The following is a 24,900-nucleotide window of genomic DNA, read 5'->3' on the forward strand; positions in this document are numbered from 1 at the left end:
ATTCAAGATAGCGTCGCTTAAAGAACGAGGGTAAGCATGACGTAAAAAAAAAAAGAAAAAAAGAGGGTGCAACCGAGAACTTCCCAGTAGGTCACCCATCCTAGTACTACTCTCGTCCTAGTACTACTCTCGCCCAAGCCGCTTAACGGCAGAGTTCTGATGGGATCCGGTGCATTAGTGCTGGTATGATCGTACCTGTTAAGTATGCGCACACAATTATCATAAGCATGTCTCGCGACGTAGGGTAAGTCGAGCTGCGAAGCCCGCGGGGCCCGTGTGAGCTTGCCGAAAATCAGGTCATTGAGGTTCGCTTTAGCGAAACTATTCAAGTTAGCGTCGTTTAAAGAACGAGGGTAAGCACGACGTAAAAAAAAAAAAGAGGTGCAACACGAGGACTTCGCAAGAGGTCACCCATCCTAGTACTACTCTCGCCCAAGCACGCTTTACTGCGAAGTTCTGATGGGATCCGGTGCATTAGTGCTGGTATGAATGCACCTGTTAAAGTATGCGCACACAATTATCATAAGCATGTCCGCGACGTAGGGTAAGTCGAGCTGCGAATCCCTACGGGGCCCGTGCAAGCTTGTTGAAAATCAGGTCATTGTGGCTCGCTTTAGCTAAACTATTCAATTATAGCGTCGTTTAAAGAACAAGGGTAAGCACGACGTGAAAAAAAAAGTGCTACACGAGGACTTCCAAGGAGGTCCCCATCCTAGTACTACTCTCGTCCAAGCACGCTTAACTGCGAAATTCTGATGGGATCCAGTGCATTAGTGCTGGTATGATTGTACCTATTAAGTAGACGCACACAATTATCATAAGCATGTTTCGCGACGTAGGGTAAGTAGAGCTGCGAAGCCCCGCGGGGCCCGTGTGAGCTTGCCGAAATTCTGGTCATTGAGGTTCGCTTTAGCGAAACTATTCAAGTTAGCGTCGTTTAAAGAACGAGGGTAAGCACGACGTAAAAAAAAAAATAGGTGCAACACGAGGACTTCCAAGGAGGTCACCCATCCTTGTACTACTCTCGCCCAAGCACGCTTTACTGCGAAGTTCTGATGGGATCCAGTGCATTAGTGCTGGTATGATCGCACCTGTTAAAGTTTTGCGCACACAATTATCATAAGCATGTCTCGCGACGTAGGGTAAGTCGAGCTGCGAGCCCTACGGGGCCCGTGCGAGCATGCCGAAAATCAGGTCATTGTGGCTCGCTTTAGCCAAACTATTCAAGATAGCGTCGTTTAAAGAACGAGGGTAAGCACGACGTAAAAAAAAAGAGGTGCAACACGAGGACTTCCCAAGAGGTCACCCATCCTAGTACTACTCTCGTCCAGCACGCTTAACTGCGGAATTCTGATGGGATCCGGTGCATTAGTGCTGGTATGATCGTACCTGTTAAAGTATGCGCACACAATTATCATAAGCATGTCTCGCGACATAGGGAAGTCGAGCTGCGAATCCCTGCGGGGCCCGTGCGAGCTTGCCGAAATCAGGTCATTGAGGCTCGCTTTAGCCAAACTATTCAAGATAGCGTCGTTTAAAGAACGAGGGTAAGCACGACATAAAAAAAAAGAGGTACAACATGAGGACTTCCCAGCAGGCCACCCATCCTAGTACTACTCTCGTCTAGTACTACTCTCGCCCAAGCACGCTTAACTACGGAGTTCTGATGGGATCGGTGCATTAGTGCTGGTATGATCGCACCTTTTAAAGTATGCGCACACATTATCATAAGCATGTCTCGCGACGTAGGGTAAGTCGAGCTGCGAAGCCCCACGGGGCCGTGTGAGCTTGCGAAAATCAGGTCATTGAGGTTCACTTTAGCGAAACTATTCAAGTTAGCGTCGTTTAAAGAACGAGGGTAAGCACGACGTAAAAAAAAAAAGAGGTGCAACACGAGGACTTCCCAGGAGGTCACCCATCCTAGTACTACTCTCGCCCAAGCACGCTTTACTGCGAAGTTCTGTTGGGATCCGGTGCATTAGTGCTGGTATGAATGCACCTGTTAAAGTATGCGCACACAATTATCATAAGCATGTCTCGCGACGTAACGTAAGTCGAGCTGCGAATCCCTACGGGGCCCGTGCAAGCTTGTTGAAAATCAGGTCATTGTGGCTCGCTTTAGCTAAGCTATTCAATATAGCGTCGTTTAAAGAACAAGGGTAAGCACGACGTAAAAAAAAAAAGTGCTACACGAGGACTTCCAAGGAGGTCACCCATCCTAGTACTACTCTCGTCCAAGCCGCTTAACTGCGAAATTCTGATGGGATCCGGTGCATTAGTGCTGGTATGATCGTACCTATTAAAGTAGGCGCACACAATTATCATAAGCATGTTTCGCGACGTAGGGTAAGTCGAACTGCGAAGCCCCGCGGGGCCCGTGTGAGCTTGCCGAAATTCAGGTCATTGAGGTTCGCTTTAGCGAAACTATTCAAGTTAGCGTCGTTTAAAGAACGAGGGTAAGCACGACGTAAAAAAAAAAAGAGGTGCAACACGAGGACTTCCAAGGAGGTCACCCATCCTTGAACTACTCTCGCCCAAGCACGCTTTACTGCGAAGTTCTGATGGGATCCAGTGCATTAGTGCTGGTATGATCGCACCTGTTAAAGTTTGCGCACACAATTATCATAAGCATGTCTCGCGACGTAGGGTAAGTCGAGCTGCGAAGCCCTACAGGGCCCGTGCGAGCATGCCGAAAATCAGGTCATTGTGGCTCGCTTTAGCCAAACTATTCAAGATAGCGTCGTTTAAAGAACGAGGGTAAGCACGACATAAAAAAAAAAAAGAGGTACAACATGAGGACTTCCCAGGAGGCCACCCATCCTAGTACTACTCTCGTCCTAGTACTACTCTCGCCCAAGCACGCTTAACTACGGAGTTCTGATGGGATCCGGTGCATTAGTGCTGGTATGATCGCACCTATTAAAGTATGCGCACACAATTATCATAAGCATGTCTCGCGACGTAGGGTAAGTCGAGCTGCGAAGCCCCACGGGGCCCGTGTGAGCTTGCCGAAAATCAGGTCATTGAGGTTCACTTTAGCGAAACTATTCAAGTTAGAGTCGTTTAAAGAACGAGGGTAAGCACGACGTAAAAAAAAAAGAGGTGCAACACGAGGACTTCCCAGGAGGTCACCCATCCTAGTACTACTCTCGCCCAAGCACGCTTTACTGCGAAGTTCTGATGGGATCCGGTGCATTAGTGCTGGTATGAATGCACCTGTTAAAGTATGCGCACACAATTATCATAAGCATGTCTCGCGACGTAACGTAAGTCGAGCTGCGAATCCCTACGGGGCCCGTGCAAGCTTGTTGAAAATCAGGTCATTGTGGCTCGCTTTAGCTAAGCTATTCAATATAGCGTCGTTTAAAGAACAAGGGTAAGCACGACGTAAAAAAAAAAAAGTGCTACACGAGGACTTCCAAGGAGGTCACCCATCCTAGTACAACTCTCGTCCAAGCACGCTTAACTGCGAAATTCTGATGGGATCCGGTGCATTAGTGCTGGTATGATCGTACCTATTAAAGTAGGCGCACACAATTATCATAAGCATGTTTCGCGACGTAGGGTAAGTCGAACTGCGAAGCCCGCGGGGCCCGTGTGAGCTTGCCGAAATTCAGGTCATTGAGGTTCGCTTTAGCGAAACTATTCAAGTTAGCGTCGTTTAAAGAACGAGGGTAAGCACGACGTAAAAAAAAAGAGGTGCAACACGAGGACTTCCAAGGAGGTCACCCATCCTTGAACTACTCTCGCCAAGCACGCTTTACTGCGAAGTTCTGATGGGATCCAGTGCATTAGTGCTGGTATGATCGCACCTGTTAAAGTTTGCGCACACAATTATCATAAGCATGTCTCGCGACGTAGGGTAAGTCGAGCTGCGAAGCCCTACAGGGCCCGTGCGAGCATGCCGAAAATCAGGTCATTGTGGCTCGCTTTAGCCAAACTATTCAAGATAGCGTCGTTTAAAGAACGAGGGTAAGCACGACGTAAAAAAAAAAGAGGTGCAACACGAGGACTTCCCAAGAGGTCACCCATCCTAGTACTACTCTCGTCCAAGCACGCTTAACTGCGGAATTCTGATGGGATCCGGTGCATTACTGCTGGTATGATCATACCTGTTAAAGTATGCGCACACAATTATCATAAGCATGTCTCGCGACGTAGGGAAAGTCGAGTTGCGAATCCCTGCGGGGCCCGTGCGAGCTTGCCGAAAATCAGGTCATTGAGGCTCGCTTTAGCCAAACTATTCAAGATAGCGTCGTTTAAAGAACGAGGTTAAGCACGACATAAAAAAAAAAAAAGAGGTACAACATCAGGACTTCCCAGGAGGCCACCCATCCTAGTACTACTCTCGTCCTAGTACTACTCTCGCCCAAGCACGCTTAACTACGGAGTTCTGATGGGATCCGGTGCATTAGTGCTGGTATGATCACACCTATTAAAGTATGCGCACAGAATTATCATAAGCATGTCTCGTGACGTAGGGTAAGTCGAGCTGCGAAGACCTGCGGGGCTCGTGTTAGCTTGCCGAAAATCAGATCATTGAGGTTCGCTTTAGCGAAAATATTCAAGTTAGCGTCGTTTAAAGAACGAGGGTAAGCACGACGTAAAAAAAAAGAAAAAAAAAGAGGTACAACACGAGAACTTCCCAGGAGGTCACCCATCCTAGTACTACTCTCGTCCTAGTACTACTCTCGCCCAAGCACGCTTAACTGCGGAGTTTTGATGGGATCCGGTGCATTGGTGCTGGTATGATCGCACCTATTAAAGTATGCGCACACAATTATCATAAGCATGTCTCGTGACGTAGGGTAAGTCGAGCTGCGAAGCCCCGCGGGGCCCGTGTGAGCTTGCCGAAAATCAGGTCATTGAGGTTCGCTTTAGCGAAACTATTCAAGTTAGCGTCGTTTAAAGAACGAGGGTAAGCACGACGAAAAAAAAAAAAAAAAAGAGGTGCAACACGAGGACTTCCAAGGAGGTCACCCATCCTGCTACTACTCTCGCCCAAGCATGCTTAACTGCGAAATTCTGATGGGATCCGGTGCATTAGTGCTGGTATGATTGCACCTGTTAAAGTATGCGCACACAATTATCATAAGCATGTCTCGCGACGTAGGGTAAGTCGAGCTGCGAATCCCTACGGGGCCCATGCGAGCTTGCCGAAAATCAGGTCATTGTGGCTCGCTTTAGCTAAGCTATTCAATATAGCGTCATTTAAAGAACAAGGGTAAGCACGACGTTAAAAAAATGTGCTACACGAGGACTTTCCAGGAGGTCACCCATCCTAGTACTACTCTCGTCCAAGCACGCTTAACTGCGGAATTCTGATGGGATTCGGTGCATTAGTGCTGGTATGATCGTACCTCTTAAAGTATGCGCACACAATTATCATAACCATGTCTCGCGACGTAGGGTAAGTCGAGCTGCGAATCCCTGTGGGGCCCGTGCGAGCTTGCCGAAAATCAGGTCATTGAGGCTCGCTTTAGCTAAACTATTCAAGATAGCGTTGTTTAAAGAACGAGGGTAAGCACGACATAAAAAAATAAAGAGGTGCAACACGAAGACTTCCCAGGAGGTCAACCATCCTAGTAAAACTCTCGTTATACGCGCTGATAATTATCATAAGCATGTCTCGCGACGTAGGGTAAGTCGAGCTGCGAATCCCTGTGGGGCCCGTGCGAGCTTGCCTAAAATCAGGTCATTGAGGCTCGCTTTAGCTAAACTATTCAAGATAGCGTTGTTTAAAGAACGAGGGTAAGCACGACATAAAAAAAAAAGAGGTGCAACACGAAGACTTCCCAGGAGGTCACCCATCCTAGTAAAACTCTCGTTATACGCGCAGATAATTATCATAAGCATATCTCGCGACGTAGGGTAAGTCGAGCTGCGAATCCCTGTGGGGCCCGTGCGAGCTTGCCTAAAATCAGGTCATTGAGGCTCTCTTTAGCTAAACTATTCAAGATAGCGTCGTTTAAAAAACGAGGGTAAGCACGACGTAAAAAAAATTAAAAAAATAAAAAAAGAGGTGCAACACGAGGACTTCCCAGGAGGTCACCCATCCTAGTACTACTCTCTCCAAGCACGCTTAACTGCGGAATTCTGATGGGATCCGGTGCATTAGTGCTGGTATGATCGCACCTATTAAAATACGCGCACTCAATTATCATAAGCATGTCTCGCGACGTAGGGTAAGTCGAGCTGTGAATCCTTGTGGGGCCCGTGCGAGCTTGCCTAAAATCAGGTCATTGAGGCTCGCTTTAGCTAAACTATTAAGATAGCGTCGTTTAATGAACGAGGGTAAGCACGACGTATAATAAAAAAAAAGAGGTGCAACACGAGGACTTCCCAGGAGGTCACCCATCCTAGTACTACTCTCACCTAAGCATGCTTAACTGCGGAGTTCTGATGGGATCCGTTGCATTAGTGCTGGTATGATCGCACCTATTAAAATACGCGCACACAATTATCATAAGCATGTCTCGCGACGTAGGGTAAGTCGAGCTGCGAATCCCTGTGGGGCCCGTGCGAGCTTGCCTAAAATCAGGTCATTGTGGCTCGCTTTAGCTAAACTATTCAAGATAGCGTCGTTTAAAGAACGAGGGTAAGCACGACGTAAAATAAAAAAAAAAGAGGTGCAACACGAGGACTTCCCAGGATGTCACCCATCCTGGTACTACTCTCGCCCAAGCACGCTTAACTGCAGAGTTCTGATGGGATCCGGTGCATTAGTGCTGGTATGATCGCACCTATTAAAATATGCGCACATAATTATCATAAGCATGTCTCGCGACGTAGGGTAAGTCGAGCTGCGAATCCCTGCAGGGCCCGTGCGAGCTTGCCTAAAATCAGGTCATTGAGGCTCGCTTTAGCTAAACTATTCAAGATAGCGTCGTTTAAAGAACGAGGGTAAGCACGACTTAAAAAAAAAAAAAAGAGGTGCAACATGAGGACTTCCTAGGAGGTCACCCATCCTAGTACCATTCTCGCCCAAGCACGCTTAACTGCGGAGTTCTGATGGGATCCGGTGCATTAGTACTGGTATGATCGCACCTATTAAAATATGCGCACATTATTATCCTAAGCATGTCTCGCGACGTAGGGTAAGTCGAGCTGCGAATCCTTGCAGGGCCCGTGCGAGCTTGCCTAAAATCAGGTCATTGAGGCTTGCTTTAGCTAAACTATTCAAGATAGCGTCGTTTAAAGAACCAGGGTATGCAAGACGTAAAAAAAAAGGGGTGCAACACGAGGACTTCCCAGGAGGTCACCCATACTAGTACTAATCTCGCCCAAGCACGCTTAACTGCGGAGTTCTGATGGGAACCGGTGCATTAGTGCTGGTATGATCGCTCCTATTAAAATTCGCGCACTCAAATATCATAATCATGTCTCGCGACGTAGGGTAAGTCGAGCTGCGAATCCCTGTGGGGCCCGTGCGAGCTTGCCTAAAATCAGGTCATTGAGGCTCGGTTTAGCTAAACTATTCAAGATAGCGTCGTTTAAAGAACGAGGGTAAGCACGACGTAAAATAAAAAAAAAAAAGAGGTGCAACACGAGGACTTCCCAGGAGGTCACCCATCCTAGTACTACTCTCGCCCAAGCACGCTTAACTGCGATGTTCTGATGGGATCCGGTGCATTAGTGCTGGTATGATCACACCTATTAAAATACGCGCACTCAATTATCATAAGCATGTCTCGCGACGTAGGGTAAGTCGGGCTGCGAACCCCTACGGGGACCATGCGAGCTTGCCGAAAATCAGGTCATTGAGGCTCGCTTTAGCTAAACTATTCAATATAGCGTCGTTTAAAGAACAAGGGTAAGCACGACGTAAAAAAAAAAAGAGTTGCAACACGAGGACTTCCTAGGAGGTCACCCATCCTAGTACTACTCTCGCCCAAGCACGCTTAACTGCGAAGTTCAAATGGGATCCGGTGCATTAGTGCTGGTACGATCGCACCTGTTAACGTATGCGCACACAATTATCATAAGCATGTCTCGCGACGTAGGGTAAGTCGAGCTGCGAATCCCTACGGGGCTCGTGCGAGCTTTCTGAAAATCAGGTCATTGAGGCTCGCTTTAGCTAAGCTATTAAATATAGTATCGTTTAAAGAACAAGGGTAAGCACGACGTAAAAAAAAAAGTTGCTACAAGAGGACTTCATAGGGGGTCACCCATCCTAGTACTACTCTCGCCCAAGCACGCTTTACTGTGGAATTCTGAGGGGATCCGGTGAATTAGTGCTACTATGATCGTACCTGTGAAAGTATGCGCACACAATTATCATAAGCATGTCTCGCGACGTAGGGTAAGTCGAGCTGTGAATCCTGCGGGGCCCGTGCGAGCTTGCCGAAAATCAAGTCATTGAGGCTCGCTTTAGCTAAACTATTCAATATAGCGTCGTTTAAAGAACGAGGGTAAGCACGATGTAAAAAAAAAAAAAAACAAAAAAAAGAGGTGCAACATGAGGACTTCCCAGGAGGTCACCCATCCTAGTACTACTCTCGTCCTAGTACTACTCTCGCCCAAGCACGCTTAACTGCGGAGTTCTGATGGGATCCGGTGCATTAGTGCTGGTATGATCGCACCTATTAAAGTAAGTGCACACAATTATCATAAGCATGTCTCGCGACGTAGGGTAAGTCGAGCTATGAATCACTACGGGGCCCGTGCGAGCTTGCCAAAAAGCAGGTCATTGAGGCTAGCTTTAGCTAAATTGTTCAATATACCGTCGTTTAAAGAACAAGGGTAAGCACGACGTAAAAAATAAAATAAAATAAAATAAAATAAAAAGAGGTGCAACACGAGGACTTCCAGGAGGTCACCCATCCTAGTACTACTCTCGCCCAAGCACGCTTAACTGCGAAGTTCTGATGGGATCCGGTGCATCAGTGATGGTATGATCGCACCAGTTAAAGTATGCGCACACAATTATCATAAGCATGTCTCGCGACGTAGGGTAAGTCGAGCTGCGAATCCCTACGGGGCTCGTGCGAGCTTGCCGAAAATCAGGTCATTGTGGCTCGTGATGCCGAGGCATCTTAGGCTAGTTTCACTAGCATTTTTCTGTTAGTTTTAGTTGTTTTATGCATTTTCTTGAGCTTAAAGTAACCAAAAATGGTTAAATGAAGAACAAAGCAATGAACCATCCAAACAGTATGATTTTAATGCAAATTCCATGAGTTTTAGTTATATTACTTGAATGCTATGAATGGAAGATTTCTCATGAAATTTTGCAAGACTTTGATGCAATTGTTTGGATGATTTCAGGGAAGAAGAGGCTAAGCAAGGAAGCAACAAAATCAATAAAGGAAGCTTGAATATCACATGTGGAGTTTAAGTTCCAGTTTAAGCCTAAACTGGAGCTTAAACGCCAGAATCAGGAAGGCTAAGAAATGCTGGAATTGAAGTTTAACCTCCAGTTTAACCTTAAACTGGAGGTTAAACGCCAGAATGAGAATGCCACTCAGGAAGGAGTTCCACGTTTAACCTCCAGTTTAACCTTAAACTGGAGGTTAAACGCCAGAATGGGAAAAGCACCAGGGAGCCATTTCCACGTTTAAGCTCCAGTTTGACCTCAAACTGGAGCTTAAACGTGTTCGACCAAGTTTTCTCCTCCAGGGTTGCTCTCTCCATTTCCACGTTTAAGCTCCAGTTTGACCTCAAACTGGAGCTTAAACGTGTTCGACACCTCCAGGGCTACCCTTCTAAGCTTCCACGTTTAACCTCCAGTTTAACCTTAAACTGGAGGTTAAACGTGTTCGACCTCCAGGATGCCTCCTTCCATTTCCACGTTTAACCTCCAGTTTAACCTTAAACTGGAGGTTAAACGTGTTCGACCTCCAGGGCTGCCCTTCCTATATCCACGTTTAAGCTTCAGTTTAACCTTAAACTAGAGCTTAAACGTGTTCGACTACGTGACTCTCCAGGGCTGCCTTCTTCCATTTCCACGTTTAAGCTTCAGTTTAACCTTAAACTGAAGCTTAAACGTGCTTCTACAAAAGGCCTCACTGGAAGTGTCTGGCATTTAAGCTGCAGTTTAAGCTTAAACTGCAACTTAAACGCCACTCTTGGAAAAGGTTTCTGGACCAAAGATATTGTGGTTTAAGTTAGTATTTGAGCACAAACATTAACTTAAACTTATTCTGGTATGAAACCCAATTGAATATCATGGTTTATGGGATTGGGCCTGAAGGATTGATGAGTCTGAAATTTCAATTTATTGAGTCATGTGCCATTATTTGATTATCACTAAGTTGGCTCAATGAATGTTACAGAATTTGGATCAGCAGCCTCATCAAGATTATGGATCATAAACCCAAGGCAAAAGGAAAGCAGGGAGAGGCCTCAAAGCCCAAGAAACACAACAGAAGCTCAATATAGAAAGTGTATAAATAGGATAGAATTTAAGTTAGAAAGGACCTTTACCTTCACTTTCAGCTAGTTTTCAGATCTTTGTAATTGAATTCAGAGCTATGACTCACTAAACCCCCTTTCATTGGGTTAGGGAGCTCTATTGTAATTCAATGAATCAATAATAGTTTATCTTCTTCTTCAATCTTTTCTCTTGAATTTTGTTAGAAAGCTTCTCGATCTAATTCCATTGGGTAGTTGTCTTGGGAAAGAAACTACCCATAATTGGAATCCTTCGGAACCTTGGGAAAGGAATGGAGGATTCATGCTAGAGAAGCTTTCTCACAGTGAATTGGATTGGGGTTTGGATGGATATTGTGACATGTAATCCTACCAAATTGTGGTTCATGAAACTGTGTGGTATAATCAGTGATCGAGCATCATCTCTTCTTATGAACATTTAAACCAAGGGATTGGGAATTTGTTCATTTTTAGAGAGAATTGGTGAGCCAAGGGATTGGGATCCAATCATATAAGATTGCCAAGCAAAATTCAATGAACGCATTGCTTGAGGAAGAGATAAACATGTTTTGATTCGGAGATCTCAATATCTCCTATAACCCAATGAATTCCCCAATTCTGATTTACATCTTCTCTTTACATTCTGCAACTCAATTCATGCAATCACCCCCATTCCCTTTTAATTTCAGCAATTTAGTTTCTGCTCTTTAATTCATGCAATTTAAGATTCCGCCATTTCAATTTCTTGTCATTTACTTTTCCCGCCAATTTTACATTCCGCAATTCTCATCTCAATCTTGATTCCGCTCAACTAGAACACACTTCTAATCCGAATTGCTCACTCAACCAATCCTTGTGGGATTCGACCTCACTCTATTGTGAGTTTTTACTTGACGATAACCGGTGCACTTGCCGGAAGGAATTTTGCTGATCGTGCAATTTCCTAAATTGTAGCATAACTAGTTTATGCGCATCAAGTTTATGGCGCCGTTGCCGGGGATTGGTTTTCGATTGACAATTCTCCAATTGGAAGCTAACTAGATTGAGCAATTTCTCTTGCTTTGTTAATTCTGTTCAAGTTACTTGTTGAATTTTAATTTCTGCACTCGGTTACATGCTTTCTTTCTTTATGCCTTTAAATTCAAGCAACTAACTCACTGACTCACTAACTGTTTGAATTAATTCCTCAATTGCTCTAACCATACTCTTCCATTAACCAAGAGTATTTCACTTGTTTGTGCCTGTGCTGTGTTCTTGTATGACAGGTAGGAGAGGAGAGACATCAACTCCTCCATATACCGAACCAGAGAGGACCCTTCATAGACTGAGAAGGGAAGCAAGAGGGAAGAGAGTAGTGGGAGAAGAGGAATCTGAAGGAGAATCTGAGGACAATTTTGAGGAAGCTTTAGATCTCAACATGGATAGAGAAGTTCACAACCATGAGAGAGCTGATGGAAACAATGCCATTCCTGAGAGGAGGGTTCTTAGTTCATACATAAACCCAACCTCTGGGAATTGTGGTAGCAGCATCTAGAAACCACCCATTCAGGCCAACAATTTTGAACTCAAACCACAGCTAATATCACTTGTGGAGAATCATTGTTCATTTGGTGGAAGTGCTAATGAAGACCCAAACCAACATCTCACAAAATTCCTGAGAATTTGTGACACTGTGAAGTTCAATGGAGTCCAGGAAGATGCATATAAACTGCTTTTGTTCCCATTTTCACTTAGGGACAAGGCAGCTAAGTGGCTGGAATCATTCCCAAGGGGGAGTCTAACAACATGGGATGAGGTGGAAAGCAAGTTTCTGGCACGTTTCTACCCCCCACAAAAGGTCAATAGGCTTCGATCTGAGGTTCAGACTTTTAGACAACAAGATGGTGAAACTCTCTACGAGGCATGGGAGAGATTCAAGGACTTGACAAGGAAATGCCCACCAGACATGTTCCATGATTGGGTGCAATTGCATATTTTCTATGATGGACTCTCTTATGAATCAAGGAAGGCTGTAGACCATTCATCAGGAGGTTCATTGAACAGAAAAAAGACTGTGGAAGAGGCCATTGAGGTGATTGAGACAGTGGCTGAGAATGAGTACTACTATGCATCAGAAAGGCACAACACTAAGGGAGTCATGGAGCTGAACCATGTTGATACAATTCTAGCCCAAAACAAGGTGTTTGCCAAGCAACTAGCAGAGCTTACCAGGCAATTAGAAACAAAGCAAGTGGCTGCAATACACACACAAGATCAAGAGGAAGTAAGCATTGAAGGAGGTGATTGGGAAGAGGCCAACTATGTGGGAAACCAACAAAGGCAATCATATGATCCCCATTCCAACACTTACAACCCAGGATGGAAAAATCACCCAAACTTTGGGTGGGGGAACCAACAAACCCAACCATAAAACCACAAACCTTACACCCACAACCAACATAACAATTCCACATACCAAAACTCCAACCAAAGATCATACCAAGCCACACAAAACACTTACCCCAACCATCATATCATAGCCAAAATAATCAACCTACCCAACTTAATCCGAACCAACAATTCAAGATCAATTAAACCGGATAGAAGGAATGCTTGCAACCATGAGTCAAGACATAACCGAATTGAAAGCTTTTAAGGAAGAAGTAAACTCTAACCTGCAAAACCAAGGAGCTGCCATCCAGAAGCTAGAAAATCAAATTGTGTATTTGTCTAAGCAAACCCCTGGGACAAGCGCTTCTCATGCTGCCAAGGCTATTGCAAGGGAAGAATGTAAAGCCATAACCCTCAGAAGTGGAAAGAATCTGAAGGAGATCTCAAAGGAAACCACAGAGGATGAAGCAAAGGAAAATGTGAAAGACAAAGAACAAGGACAATCTTTTACACCGTCTGCAACAAAAGAAAAAGAAAAAGAGGTCCTGAAGCCTTATACACCTAAAGCACCTTATCCTCAACGTTTGATGAAAAGTGAAAAGGATGGCCAATTCTCCAGGTTCTTGGAGATTTTCAAGAAGCTTCAAATCAACATTCCCTTTGCTGAGGCAATAGAGCAAATGCCACTATATGCAAAATTCTTAAAGGAATTGATGACCAAGAAGAGAAGCTGGAGAAATGAGGAAACTGTGTTGTTAACTGAAGAATGCAGTGCCATCATTCAGCACAAATTGCCTCAGAAATTGAAGGATCCAGGCAGTTTCCAAATCCCCTGCATCATAGGAGAAGTCATGGTGGAGAAGGCCTTGTGTGACTTAGGGGCCAGTATCAATTTGATGTCTCTAACAATGATGAGAAGAATGAAGATTGAGGAAGCCAAACCAACAAGAATGGCCCTCCAATTGGCAGATCGAACTTTTAAATTCCCTCATGGGATAGTTGAGGATTTGTTGGTGAAAGTGGGAGATTTTATATTTCCTGCTGATTTTGTGGTGTTAGATATGGAGGAAGAAGCCAAAGCTTCAATAATTCTGGGAAGACCCTTCCTGGCTACTGCTGGAGCCATCATAGATGTACAAAAGGGTGAACTCACTCTTAGACTACATGATGAGAAATTGGTGTTTAACGTATTCAAGGCAATGAGCTATCCATCAGAATCACTAAGGGAATGCATGAGGATTGATGTAGTGGACATTGCAGTACAAGAAACTTTTGAGGAAACAATAAAGGAAGTGGCAGAGGAGGAGTTCACCAAGGATATTGAAGTTAGTGACATCAAGGCTGCTGAAACAACCATGCCAAGCATGCCAGAGAGAGTGAAAGAAGAGAAGGAAGCACCAAAACCTGAGCTCAAAGCATTGCCCCCTAATCTCAAGTATGCATACTTGGGTAGTGATGAGAGTCACCCTGTTATCATTAGCTCTGCCTGAGCAAGAACAGGAAGAAGAATTGATCAAGGTGCTACAAACTCATCAAGATGCCATTGGATGGACCCTAGCCGATTTGAAGGGGATAAGTTCATCCATATGCATGCATAAAATCTTGTTAGAAGAGGATGCTAGACCCTCCATTCAAGCTCAGAGAAGATTGAATCCCGTCATGAAAGAAGTGGTACAAAAGGAAGTCATGAAGTTATGGCAGGCAGGGGTAATCTACCCCATTTCTGATAGCCCATGGGTTAGTCCCATCCATGTAGTTCCCAAGAAAGGTGGCATAACTGTGGTGCCAAATGAGAAGAACAAACTCATACCCACAAGAACCGTCACTGGGTGGAGGATGTGCATAGACTACAGGAAGCTCAATGAAGCCACCAGAAAGGATCATTTCCCACTCCCATTCATGGATCAGATGCTTGAAAGGCTTGCGGACATGCTTACTATTGTTTTTAGATAGATATTCAGGCTACAACCAATAGTAGTTGATCCTAAAGATCAAGAGAAAACATCATTTGTTTGTCCATATGGAGTTTTTGCTTATAGACGCATGCCCTTTGGATTGTGCAATGCACCTGCCACTTTCCAAAGATGCATGCTGTCCATCTTTTCGGACATGATTGAAAAATTTATTGAGGTCTTCATGGACGATTTTTCTGTGTTTGGAGATTCTTTTCCTAGCTGCCTACACCACCTTGCCTTGGTGCTTAAGAGATGCCAAGAGACTAACCTAGTATTAAACTGGGAAAAGTGTCATTTCATGGTCACAGAAGGAATAGTCCTTGGCCACAAAATCTCTAATAGAGGCATTGAGGTGGACAGAGCTAAGGTGGAACTCATTGAAAAATTACCTCCACCAAGTAATGTAAGGGCAGTTAGGAGTTTTTTGGGACACGCTGGTTTTTACAGAAGGTTTATTAGAGACTTTTCTAAAATAGCCAAACCTTTGAGTAACTTGCTTGTCTCTGATACACCCTTTGTATTTGATAAAAATTGCATGCTAGCCTATGAACTTTTGAAGCAAAAACTTTCCTCTGCACCTATCATTGCCCCACCTGATTGGAACTTACCTTTTGAACTAATGTGTGATGCATCAGACCTTGCTATTGGGGCAGTGTTAGGACAAAGGAAAGACAATTTGGTACATGTGATTTATTATGCCAGTAAAGTCTTGAATGATAACCAAAGGAATTACACAACCACTGAAAAAGAACTCTTGGCAATAGTCTTTGCATTTGACAAATTTAGATCCTATCTCATTGGATCTAAAGTCATTGTCTTCACTGATCATTCAGCTTTAAATACTTACTTGCTAAACAAGAATCCAAACCAAGACTTATTAGATGGGTTCTTTTGTTGCAGGAATTTGACATTGAAATCAAAGACAAGAAGGGTGTAGAGAACAAGGTGGCAGACCATTTATCAAGAATACCATGTGAAGAAGGAAGCACACAAAGCACACATATAAATGAGTGCTTTCCTGATGAACAACTCATGGTAATTCACAAGGCACCCTGGTTTGCAGACATGGCAAACTTCAAGGCCACTGGGAGTTTACCGTTGGAATTTAACAACATCAAAGGAAGAAATTGGTAAATGATGCCAAATACTTCATCTGGGACGAACCATACTTGTTCAAAAAATGTTCCGATGGCATACTCAGAAGATGCATATCGAGGAAGAAGGAAGGGAAGTCTTATGGGACTGCCATGGCTCCACTTATGGAGGACATTTTGCAGGAGAAAGAACAGCAGCTAAGGTGTTGCAGTGTGGTTTTTATTGGCCCACTATCTTCAAAGATGCAAAAAATTAGTGAAGCACTGCCATGAATGCCAGAAAGCGGGGAACCTGCCAAGAAGAAATGAAATGCCACAACAATTCATTCTGGAACTTGAATTGTTTGATGTATGGGGGATAGATTTCATGGGACCCTTTCCCTCCTCATACTCAAATAATTACATTCTTGTGGCAGTAGACTATGTCTCCAAATGGGTTGAAGCAATAGCAACTCCAACCAATGATAATAAGGTAGTCATGAACTTCCTCAGAAAACACATTTTTTGCCGTTTTGGGGTTCCAAGAGCAATCATCAGCGATGGAGGGAAGCCACTTCTGCAACAACCATTAGAGGCATTGCTTCTAAAATATGGAGTCAAACACAAGGTAGCCACACCATACCATCCACAGACAAGTGGGCAAGCCGAAATATCTAACAGAGAACTCAAAAGAATCCTAGAAAAGACTGTGGGAACTTCAAGGAAGGACTGGTCGATTAAGCTAGATGATGCTCTTTGGGCATATAGGACAGCTTTCAAAACACCAATTGGAATGTCCCTTACCAACTAGTATATGGAAAAGCTTGCCATTTGCCACTGGAGTTGGAGCACAAGGCATACTGGGCCTTGAAACTTTTGAACTTGGACAACGAAGCTGCTGGAGAAAGAAGGATGTTGTAAATTCAAGAGTTGGAAGAATTCAGAGCGGAAGCTTATGAGAATGCCAAAATTTACAAAGAAAGAGCAAAGAAGAAGCATGACAGCAACATAGCCCCAAGGAAATTTGAAGAAGGACAAAAAGTATTGCTCTACAATTCTAGGCTGAAGCTATTTCCAGGAAAGCTAAAATCAAGGTGGTCTGGACCATTCCTTGTCACCAAGGTCTCCAAATATGGACAAGTAGAAATCATGGAAGAAAAGTCACAACGAACCTTCATTGTGAACGGTCAAAGACTCAAACATTACTTGGGAGATGTAGATGAGAAGGACAAGTTAAATATCACCTCAACTGAGGAAGCTGACCGTCAAGCTAATGACGTTAAAGAAGCGCTTGTTGGGAGGCAACCCAACCTGAGGTAATACCCTTTTGCTGTTTCTTTTATTTGTTTCAATAAAAAGGGTGAAGTAGTTTCTGTGCATTGCAAAGAATTAAGTTTGGTGTTTCACACCAAACAATGAATTCGTGGATCAATAATTCAAAGGGGAATGTTGACTCTAAGTTTGGTGTTCCACCATAAAGATCAACTGAACACAACAACCTTTGAATTATAAGAAAGGAACAACTATTCTAAGCAGTCACAGAAATGCTTAAAACCCTTAGTAGCAACTTCATTCCAAAGAGAACTCAAGGATTCAAAGAACAGAGAAGTAAGTGGGAGACTAAGTTTGGTGTTCACACACCAATTAAACTCAGATACTTACCCACACAGAGTTGAGCTAACCACTCAAGTGCTTGAGAAGCAAGCAACTTCATCACTCTTTGCAGGAAAGGAAACAAGGATCTTAAACATAAGCAACAATTAGGAGAAGAAGGAGAAATCAAAGTGTTTCCTGGCAACAAAGAGAAAACAAGGAATTTCACAAGGTGGTATTGTTCCTTGATAATTCTTTAAAAAAGGGCAAACAAAAGCATACTTGTTCTGGTTTAAACTGTAAATGTTAATCTTTCTGGAATGTGAAGTTTTAGTATTTTGTCTGTTTATTGCTTTGAATAAAGTGAGCCTAGATGTTTGGATATAACTTCACCTTCTTAAACAAGTGCTTGCCATGCTTGTTCTGTTTCCAAAAATAAAAGAAAAGTTTGAACAAAAGTAACTTGGCTAATTAGTGACAAATCAAGTAGAATTAAGTGGTGGTATGCATGCTTGATTGTTTAGTCAGATCACTGGAAATAGAGTGTAGAATTATCATTCTTTGTGTAGAAATTGAAAACTGTCTATGGATCTTGATGAATAAATGTCTTTGGCCATGAAAAAGAAAGAAAAAGAAGAAGAAAAAGCCATGAAAAAGGGCAACCAAAAACAAAAAAATTGAGAAAATAAGCTAGGTACCAATGGTTTGAACTTCTGAGACAAATGCCTGTGGTGTTTATGTATTAAGGATATGCTTGGATGAATAGGTTCTGAGGAGTGTTTCAACACTTGGTAACTTGGGTTAACTAACCCGGGATTATCAACCAAAAGTCCATTATCAAGAGCAACCTAAATACAAAACATTTAGTCACACAAAGAGGTGCTGGGCACCAATGTCTCAAGAAGAAATGTGAACTAAAATGCCTAAAGTGGATATGTGTAGTGCACTGATAAGAAAAAGAAAATGCCAAAGGCTTGTGCAACACATGACACTAAGCAAACAAGGAGCAAAGTAGCTCTAAGAAAAAGAAAAGAAAAACAAAGAAGAGAAAAGTGCCAAGACATAAGAATAACAAGAGGCCATAGCAGTGTTTGATGGATGCAATGAAAAAGTGATAATCTTACCTGATAAGTATGAAAATGTGATGCTGCAACTTTCTGCATAAAACCCTTCTGATGAACTTCAAATGCTTGCTAATATAGCCAATGTAATTGCTTTCTGTTTCATACTTTCTTCTCAATAACTCAGGACTTGCTTAGGGACAAGCAAGTATTAAGTTTGGTGTTGTGATGCCAGGCATCTTAGGCTAGTTTCACTAGCATTTTTCTGTTAGTTTTAGTTGTTTTATGCATTTTCTTGAGCTTAAAGTAACCAAAATGGTTAAATGAAGAACAAAGCAATGAACCATCCAAACAGTATGATTTTAATGCAAATTCCATGAGTTTTAGTTATATTACTTGAATGCTATGAATGGAAGATTTCTCATGAAATTTTGCAAGACTTTGATGCAATTGTTTGGATGATTTCAGGGAAGAAGAGGCTAAGCAAGGAAGCAACAAAATCAATAAAGGAAGCTTGAATATCACATGTGGAGTTTAAGTTCCAGTTTAAGCCTAAACTGGAGCTTAAACGCCAGAATCAGGAAGGCTAAGAAATGCTGGAATTGAAGTTTAACCTCCAGTTTAACCTTAAACTGGAGGTTAAACGCCAGAATGAGAATGCCACCAAGAAGCATTTCCACGTTTAACCTCCAGTTTAACCTTAAACTGGAGGTTAAACGCCAGAATGAGAAGGCACCAAGGGGGGCAGTTCCACGTTTAAGCTCCAGTTTAACCTTAAACTGGAGGTTAAACGCCGAAAAGGGAAAAGCACCAAGGAGCCATTTCCACGTTTAAGCTCCAGTTTGACCTTAAACTGGAGCTTAAACGTGTTCGACCAGTTTTCTCCTCCAGGGTTGCTTTCTCCATTTCCACGTTTAAGCTCCAGTTTAACCTTAAACTGGAGTTAAACGTGTTCGACCTCCAGGATGGCTTTCCATTTCCACGTTTAAGCTCCAGTTTAACCTTAAACTGGAGCTTAAACGTGTTCGACCTCCAGGGCTGCCTTTTCTATATCCACGTTTAAGCTTCAGTTTAACCTTAAACTGAAGCTTAAACGTGTTCGACTACATTACCCTCCAGGGCTGCCTTCTTCCATTTCCACGTTTAAGCTTCAGTTTAACCTTAAACTGAAGCTTAAACGTGCTTCCACAAAAGGCATCACTGGAAGTGTCTGGCGTTTAAGCTGCAGTTTAAGCTTAAACTGCAACTTAAACGCCACTCTTGGAAAAGGTTTCTGGGCCAAAAATATTGCGGTTTAAGTTAGTATTTGAGCACAAACATTAACTTAAACTTACTCTGGTATGAAACCCAATTGAATATCATGGTTTATGGGATTGGGCCTGAAGGATTGATGAGTCTGAAATTTCCATTTATTGAGTCATGTGTCATTATTTGATTATCACTAAGTTGGCTCAATGAATGTTACAGAATTTGGATCAACAGCCTCATCAAGATTATGGATCATAAACCCAAGGCAAAAGGAAAGCAGGGAGAGGCCTCAAAGCCCAAGAAACACAACAGAAGCTCAATATAGAAAGTGTATAAATAGGATAGAATTTAAGTTAGAAAGGACTTTTACCTTTTCATTGAGCTAGTTTTCTTGATATTGGCCCGCACCTCCTCTTTGAACACCTTGTTATCTTGAATCTCCTTGCATATGCTTCAAGTAGAGTCTCAATCCTTGATAGTCTTTCTTCCGATGATGGAGAGTTGAGATTGGAAGGATGAGAAGGGCCATTTTGACTTTGGTATGGATGTTGAGAAGTGTTGTTGGGTGGGTGTTGGTATAACCTCTGTGTGGAGTGTTGGTGAGTTGCATTGTTGGTGGGGTTATGGCGTCTCTGATCTTGGCCTTGGTCTTGTTGATTTCCCCACCCAAAGTTTAGGTGGTTCCTCCAACCAGAATTATATGTTTTGGAGTATGGGTCATGGTGCTGCCTAGGTGAATTCCCAATGTAGTTGGCTTGCTCCTGACTACCCTCTGCTTCTTCATTCACTCCTTCTTGAGTTGCTGCTACTTGATTCCTCTCCATCTTCTTGGTGAGGTCAGCTAATTGCTTAGTAATCATCTTGTTTTGAGCTAGCAGTGCATCCACATTGTTCAGCTCCATCACTCCTCTAGTATTGCCTCTTTCAGAAGCATAGAAGTAGTCATTCTCTGCTACAGTCTCAATGACATCTATGGCTTCTTCAATGGTCTTCTTCTTGTTCAGAGATCCCCCGGATGAGTGGTCTAATGCCTTCTTTGATTCATATGAAAGACCTTCATAGAAAATATGCAACTACACCCATTCATTGAACATATCTGGCGGGCATCTTCTTGTCAAGTCTTTAAACCTCTCCCATGCTTCATATAGAGTCTCACCATCCTGCTGCCTGAATGTTTGTACCTCAGCTCTCAACCTGTTGATCCGTTGAGGAGGATAGAATCTTGCCAAAAACTTGTTCACCACATCTTCCCAGGTTGCTAAACTCTCCTTTGGAAAGGATTCCATCCATTTAGATGCTTTGTCCTTGAGCGAGAAGGGAAACAGAAGTAGTCTATAGGTGTCAGGATGAACACCATTAGACTTCACAGTATCGTATATCCTCAGGAAGGTGGTTAGATGTTGATTGGGGTCTTCTTGGACACTTCCTCTGAATGAACAATTGTTCTGAACAAGGGTGATGAGCTATGGCTTTAGTTCAAAGTTGTTGGCATGTATGGTTGGCCTTTGGATGCTACTCCCACAGTTTCTGGGTTTGGGTTGATGTAAGAACCCAGAACTCTTCTCTCTTGCCTAGCCTGATGCGCTGGACCTTCTTTGCCATGATTATGAGCCTCTTCTTCATGATGGTGTTCCATATTCTCATCCATGTCTGGTTTAAAGTATTCTTCCTCTTCCTCAGCACCAACTACTCTCTTTCTTCTTGCTTCCCTCCTTAATCTAAGGAAGGTCCTCTCAGGTTCAGAATCAAAGGAATTTGAAGCCCCGCTTCTTCTACCTGTCATACAACCCACAAGGCAAAAGCAAGAAAGATAGATGCAGATAGTAATTTCCACAGAAATGCGGTTAGCGTGAGTGATGCAATATATCAAACAGTTAGTGAGTTAGTGACTGAATTATAAACAACTAAGAAAATGGGTGGGGGAAAAGGGAAGAAAATAGCTAAAGAGAAAGTAAATTACTCAAATGAACTTAAATCAAACAAAATAAAAACAAATGCTCAATCTAGTTATCCACCAATTTAATCATTGTTGATACAAAATCAATCCCCAGTAACGGCGCCATAAACTTGATGCACGGAAACTTGTCCCTTAACAAATCTCCCTCGGCAAGTATACCGAATTGTCGTCAAGTAAAAACTCACAATAGAGTGAGGTCGAATCCCACAGGGATTGATTGGTCAAGCAACTTTAATTGGAAGAATGTTCTAGTTGAGCTAAGCAGAAAGTGAGTTGAGAATTGCAAGAAATTAAATGGCGGGAAAGTAAATAGCAGAAATTAAATGACGGGAAGTAAATTGCAGAATCTTAAATGGGGAAAGGGAGTTTAGCATGAAAGTAAATGGCATAAAGTAAAGAGAATGGGTAAGATCAGAAATGGAGAATTCATTGGGCTTAGGAGATGTTGCATTCTCCGGATCAAGTTCGTTTTCATCTCTTCCAATCAATGCATTCATTGATCTCCTTGGCAATCTTAAGTGATTGAATTCCAATTCCTTGGTAATTCAATCTCTCAAATCAGATCAATAGCCAATTCCTTGGTCTAATTGCTCATGAGAAGAGATGAAGTGTGGTCACTGATTATACCACATGTATTTCCAAATCAAAGTATTGGGAGAATTATATGTCACCATATCTGCCCAAACCCCAATTTGGTCCAACATGAGAAAACATTTCTAGCATGATCTCTTCATCCCTTTTCCAAGGTTCAGAAGAGATCCAAGTATGAATAGCTTCTTTTCCAAGATAACTACTCAATTAGATGAAGATTGAAAGTTTTCTAGTAAAATCAAGAGAAAAGAAAGAAGAAGAATAATGAAAACTATTATTGATCCATCAAATTACAACAGAGCTCCCTAACCCAATGAAAGGGGTTTAGTTGTTCATAGCTCTGGGAATGGAAAGCAAAGATGGAGAGTACATTCTGAAAGTTAAACTAGAAGTGCAGAGAAAGTAAAATACAGAGAGTAATTCTAATAGTGTCCAAAAGCTCTTTCTCTAGTTCAAAGCTACTCCTATATATACTACTCTTCTGATCTTCTAGTTGATTCTTCAAGTCTTGGATATGGGCATTTGGATCTTGAGTTGAAGCAGTTATCTTCTTCAGTGGGCTCAGCTTTACTTGTAGAGAGAGTGTGAAGTAGGCAGGGACTTTAGCTTAGGGCGTTAGTGGTGTTAACGTTAAGTGAAAATCTGGGGTTGAGAACGTTAGTGACAATCACCTTTTTCACTAACGTTCCTAACCCAAAGTGGTCCACGTTAACTTCAACGTTAGTGGCACTAACGTGACCACTAACATTGACCCTTGGCCCTTCGCAAACGTTACTGGGGTTTACCTTTTTCAATAACGTTGAGAGTACCCCTTTCTCCCTACGTTAGAGTTCACGTTAGAATAGTTAACGTGACCTTTAACGTAGGCTTGCCAAATCTTCGAGAGCATTAGTGATACTTACCTTTGTCACTAACGCTTCAGAACGCCCCTACTTCCCACGTTAGAGTTCACGTTAACTAGGTTAACGTGACTTCTAACGTGGTATTGATAGCCATCTCCAACGTTAGTGACAAAGGTGAGTGTCACTAACGTTGGCTCATCATCCCTTTTCTCCACGTTAGCTTCCACGTTAATGTAATTAACGTGGTAACTAACGTGGCTCATAGTGGCTCAATCCAACGTTAGTGACAAAGGTGAGTGTCACTAACGTTGGTGATTCTTGCTCCATCCACGTTAGAGTCCACGTTAACTAGGTTAACGTGGCTTATAACGTAGTCAATATGGGCTTAGTCCAACGTTAGTGACAAAGGTGAGTGTCACTAACGTTGGCATCATCTTCTTCTTCCACGTTAGAGCTCACGTTAACTAAGTTAACGTGGCTCTTAACGTGGCCAATTGCCCCTTTTGGAACGTTAGTGGCACTTACTTTTACCACTAACGTTGGAGTTCTACTTCTCTTCCACGTTAGCTTCCACATTAACATAGTTAACGTGGCAACTGATGTGTGCTATGATGGCTCACGAAGGCGTTATTGGCAATCACTTTTCTCATTAACGTTGCAAGCTAGCCTTCATTCCACGTTAGTGGTCACGTTAGCTAGACTAACGTGGCTACTAATGTGGTTCTTCCTTGCTTCCTTTATCCTGAAATCAAGCAATAAAGTGCATCAAAGCTCTAATCCAAGTTATGAGACATGCATCATTCAATTTGTCCTTTAATTCATGCATAATTCTCATGAAATCATGTAAAATTCACAATATTTTCTTGAATCAAGATGTAAGTGATTATTTACCCAAAACTTGCTTATTTCCTAAGAAAATGTATGAAACTACCTTAAAACCATAAAGAAAAGGTCAGTGAAACTGGCCAAAATGCCCTGGCATCAGCATGCATTGAATAATTATTGATTGTTGGATGAAAAACAAATCATGGAAAGCATGAGTAGAAGAGAATTGAGGGAATCGATCCTATACATTTGAGCGACTAGAGCGGATACACTTCCGGTGAGGGTTCGATGCTCAATTCCTTGTTCCTGGCTTTAATGAGCGTTCTTCTTGCAAGTCTATTTGAACTTCATATTGATATTTAAATTGGTAAAGCTTGTGAGTCGTCATATGACCTTAGCCCTACTTGTTCATATGTGTTCTTGGGGATTGATTTACTTTTAACCAAGTAGATAAAGTCATTTTGAATTTAGTTTCATTCATATAGATAAGTGCATATAGTTTATTTGCATTGAATAAATGTTCATACCCTTTTCTTGTCCTTCTTTATTCTTAGTATTAAGACTTGCTTGGTTTAAGTGTGGGAAAATTTGATAAACCCCAATTTTGTGGTTTATCTTGTGCTTAATTTGGGGAATTTTATCACCTTTTCTCACATTTATTCAATGAAATAGCATGGTTTTGCAATTCTCCCTTGATTTGTGCTTAAATGTGAAAACATGCTTTTTAGGCCTTAAAATAGTTAAATTCAATCCACTTTAATTCCATTCGATGCCTTGATGTGTTTGTTGAGTAATTTCAGGTTCATAAGGCAAGTATTGGATGGAAGAAGTGATGCGGGGAAAACTTGTCTCTCAACAAATCTCCCTTCGGCAAGTGTACCGAATTTGTCGTCAAGTAAAAACTCACAATAGAGTGAGGTCGAATCCCACAGGGATTGATTGATCAAGCAACTTTAATTAGAAGAATGTTCTAGTTGAGCGAATCCAGAATTTGGGTTGAGAGTTGCAGAAAATAAA

General features: G+C 42.6%; 20 non-coding genes and 10 pseudogenes across 20 annotated transcripts; 1 reads left to right on the plus strand and 29 right to left on the minus strand.

The window, feature by feature from the left end:
• Positions 1-63: 63 nt before the first annotated feature.
• On the minus strand, positions 64-197 carry LOC112774685 (5S ribosomal RNA; annotated as a pseudogene).
• A 181-nt stretch (positions 198-378) lies between these two features.
• Positions 379-497, minus strand: LOC112774794 (5S ribosomal RNA). The gene has a single exon (XR_003189254.1). It is a non-coding gene; the product is annotated as a 5S ribosomal RNA (ribosomal RNA).
• Positions 498-675: 178 nt separating this feature from the next.
• Positions 676-793, minus strand: LOC112774661 (5S ribosomal RNA; annotated as a pseudogene).
• A 181-nt stretch (positions 794-974) lies between these two features.
• Positions 975-1,093, minus strand: LOC112773864 (5S ribosomal RNA). The gene has a single exon (XR_003188389.1). It is a non-coding gene; the product is annotated as a 5S ribosomal RNA (ribosomal RNA).
• A 180-nt stretch (positions 1,094-1,273) lies between these two features.
• Positions 1,274-1,391, minus strand: LOC112774567 (5S ribosomal RNA). Its single transcript, XR_003189050.1, has one exon. It is a non-coding gene; the product is annotated as a 5S ribosomal RNA (ribosomal RNA).
• Positions 1,392-1,569: 178 nt separating this feature from the next.
• Positions 1,570-1,703, minus strand: LOC112774697 (5S ribosomal RNA; annotated as a pseudogene).
• A 179-nt stretch (positions 1,704-1,882) lies between these two features.
• On the minus strand, positions 1,883-2,001 carry LOC112774911 (5S ribosomal RNA). The gene has a single exon (XR_003189365.1). It is a non-coding gene; the product is annotated as a 5S ribosomal RNA (ribosomal RNA).
• A 179-nt stretch (positions 2,002-2,180) lies between these two features.
• On the minus strand, positions 2,181-2,298 carry LOC112774672 (5S ribosomal RNA; annotated as a pseudogene).
• A 182-nt stretch (positions 2,299-2,480) lies between these two features.
• LOC112774449 (5S ribosomal RNA) lies at positions 2,481-2,599 on the minus strand. The gene has a single exon (XR_003188940.1). It is a non-coding gene; the product is annotated as a 5S ribosomal RNA (ribosomal RNA).
• A 183-nt stretch (positions 2,600-2,782) lies between these two features.
• LOC112774616 (5S ribosomal RNA) lies at positions 2,783-2,918 on the minus strand (annotated as a pseudogene).
• Positions 2,919-3,099: 181 nt separating this feature from the next.
• Positions 3,100-3,218, minus strand: LOC112773334 (5S ribosomal RNA). Its single transcript, XR_003187890.1, has one exon. It is a non-coding gene; the product is annotated as a 5S ribosomal RNA (ribosomal RNA).
• A 180-nt stretch (positions 3,219-3,398) lies between these two features.
• LOC112774593 (5S ribosomal RNA) lies at positions 3,399-3,517 on the minus strand. The gene has a single exon (XR_003189073.1). It is a non-coding gene; the product is annotated as a 5S ribosomal RNA (ribosomal RNA).
• A 179-nt stretch (positions 3,518-3,696) lies between these two features.
• Positions 3,697-3,814, minus strand: LOC112774639 (5S ribosomal RNA; annotated as a pseudogene).
• A 181-nt stretch (positions 3,815-3,995) lies between these two features.
• Positions 3,996-4,114, minus strand: LOC112774218 (5S ribosomal RNA). The gene has a single exon (XR_003188717.1). It is a non-coding gene; the product is annotated as a 5S ribosomal RNA (ribosomal RNA).
• A 184-nt stretch (positions 4,115-4,298) lies between these two features.
• LOC112774650 (5S ribosomal RNA) lies at positions 4,299-4,434 on the minus strand (annotated as a pseudogene).
• A 190-nt stretch (positions 4,435-4,624) lies between these two features.
• On the minus strand, positions 4,625-4,760 carry LOC112774605 (5S ribosomal RNA; annotated as a pseudogene).
• Positions 4,761-4,947: 187 nt separating this feature from the next.
• LOC112774334 (5S ribosomal RNA) lies at positions 4,948-5,066 on the minus strand. The gene has a single exon (XR_003188828.1). It is a non-coding gene; the product is annotated as a 5S ribosomal RNA (ribosomal RNA).
• A 177-nt stretch (positions 5,067-5,243) lies between these two features.
• On the minus strand, positions 5,244-5,362 carry LOC112774627 (5S ribosomal RNA). Its single transcript, XR_003189104.1, has one exon. It is a non-coding gene; the product is annotated as a 5S ribosomal RNA (ribosomal RNA).
• A 657-nt stretch (positions 5,363-6,019) lies between these two features.
• Positions 6,020-6,137, minus strand: LOC112774102 (5S ribosomal RNA). The gene has a single exon (XR_003188608.1). It is a non-coding gene; the product is annotated as a 5S ribosomal RNA (ribosomal RNA).
• Positions 6,138-6,321: 184 nt separating this feature from the next.
• On the minus strand, positions 6,322-6,440 carry LOC112773745 (5S ribosomal RNA). Its single transcript, XR_003188278.1, has one exon. It is a non-coding gene; the product is annotated as a 5S ribosomal RNA (ribosomal RNA).
• A 186-nt stretch (positions 6,441-6,626) lies between these two features.
• On the minus strand, positions 6,627-6,745 carry LOC112774509 (5S ribosomal RNA). Its single transcript, XR_003188996.1, has one exon. It is a non-coding gene; the product is annotated as a 5S ribosomal RNA (ribosomal RNA).
• Positions 6,746-6,930: 185 nt separating this feature from the next.
• LOC112773627 (5S ribosomal RNA) lies at positions 6,931-7,049 on the minus strand. The gene has a single exon (XR_003188168.1). It is a non-coding gene; the product is annotated as a 5S ribosomal RNA (ribosomal RNA).
• A 180-nt stretch (positions 7,050-7,229) lies between these two features.
• On the minus strand, positions 7,230-7,348 carry LOC112773510 (5S ribosomal RNA). The gene has a single exon (XR_003188057.1). It is a non-coding gene; the product is annotated as a 5S ribosomal RNA (ribosomal RNA).
• Positions 7,349-7,536: 188 nt separating this feature from the next.
• Positions 7,537-7,655, minus strand: LOC112774679 (5S ribosomal RNA). Its single transcript, XR_003189150.1, has one exon. It is a non-coding gene; the product is annotated as a 5S ribosomal RNA (ribosomal RNA).
• Positions 7,656-7,837: 182 nt separating this feature from the next.
• Positions 7,838-7,956, minus strand: LOC112773394 (5S ribosomal RNA). Its single transcript, XR_003187946.1, has one exon. It is a non-coding gene; the product is annotated as a 5S ribosomal RNA (ribosomal RNA).
• A 179-nt stretch (positions 7,957-8,135) lies between these two features.
• On the minus strand, positions 8,136-8,254 carry LOC112774708 (5S ribosomal RNA; annotated as a pseudogene).
• Positions 8,255-8,448: 194 nt separating this feature from the next.
• LOC112774582 (5S ribosomal RNA) lies at positions 8,449-8,584 on the minus strand (annotated as a pseudogene).
• Positions 8,585-8,787: 203 nt separating this feature from the next.
• Positions 8,788-8,905, minus strand: LOC112773982 (5S ribosomal RNA). The gene has a single exon (XR_003188499.1). It is a non-coding gene; the product is annotated as a 5S ribosomal RNA (ribosomal RNA).
• A 3,306-nt stretch (positions 8,906-12,211) lies between these two features.
• On the minus strand, positions 12,212-12,315 carry LOC112774623 (small nucleolar RNA R71). Its single transcript, XR_003189100.1, has one exon. It is a non-coding gene; the product is annotated as a small nucleolar RNA R71 (small nucleolar RNA).
• Positions 12,316-20,757: 8,442 nt separating this feature from the next.
• LOC112773438 (small nucleolar RNA R71) lies at positions 20,758-20,864 on the plus strand. The gene has a single exon (XR_003187988.1). It is a non-coding gene; the product is annotated as a small nucleolar RNA R71 (small nucleolar RNA).
• Positions 20,865-24,900: the final 4,036 nt, after the last annotated feature.

Source organism: Arachis hypogaea, chromosome 18 (genome assembly GCF_003086295.3).
Source record: "Arachis hypogaea cultivar Tifrunner chromosome 18, arahy.Tifrunner.gnm2.J5K5, whole genome shotgun sequence".
In the NCBI taxonomy this organism is placed as follows: domain Eukaryota; kingdom Viridiplantae; phylum Streptophyta; class Magnoliopsida; order Fabales; family Fabaceae; genus Arachis; species Arachis hypogaea.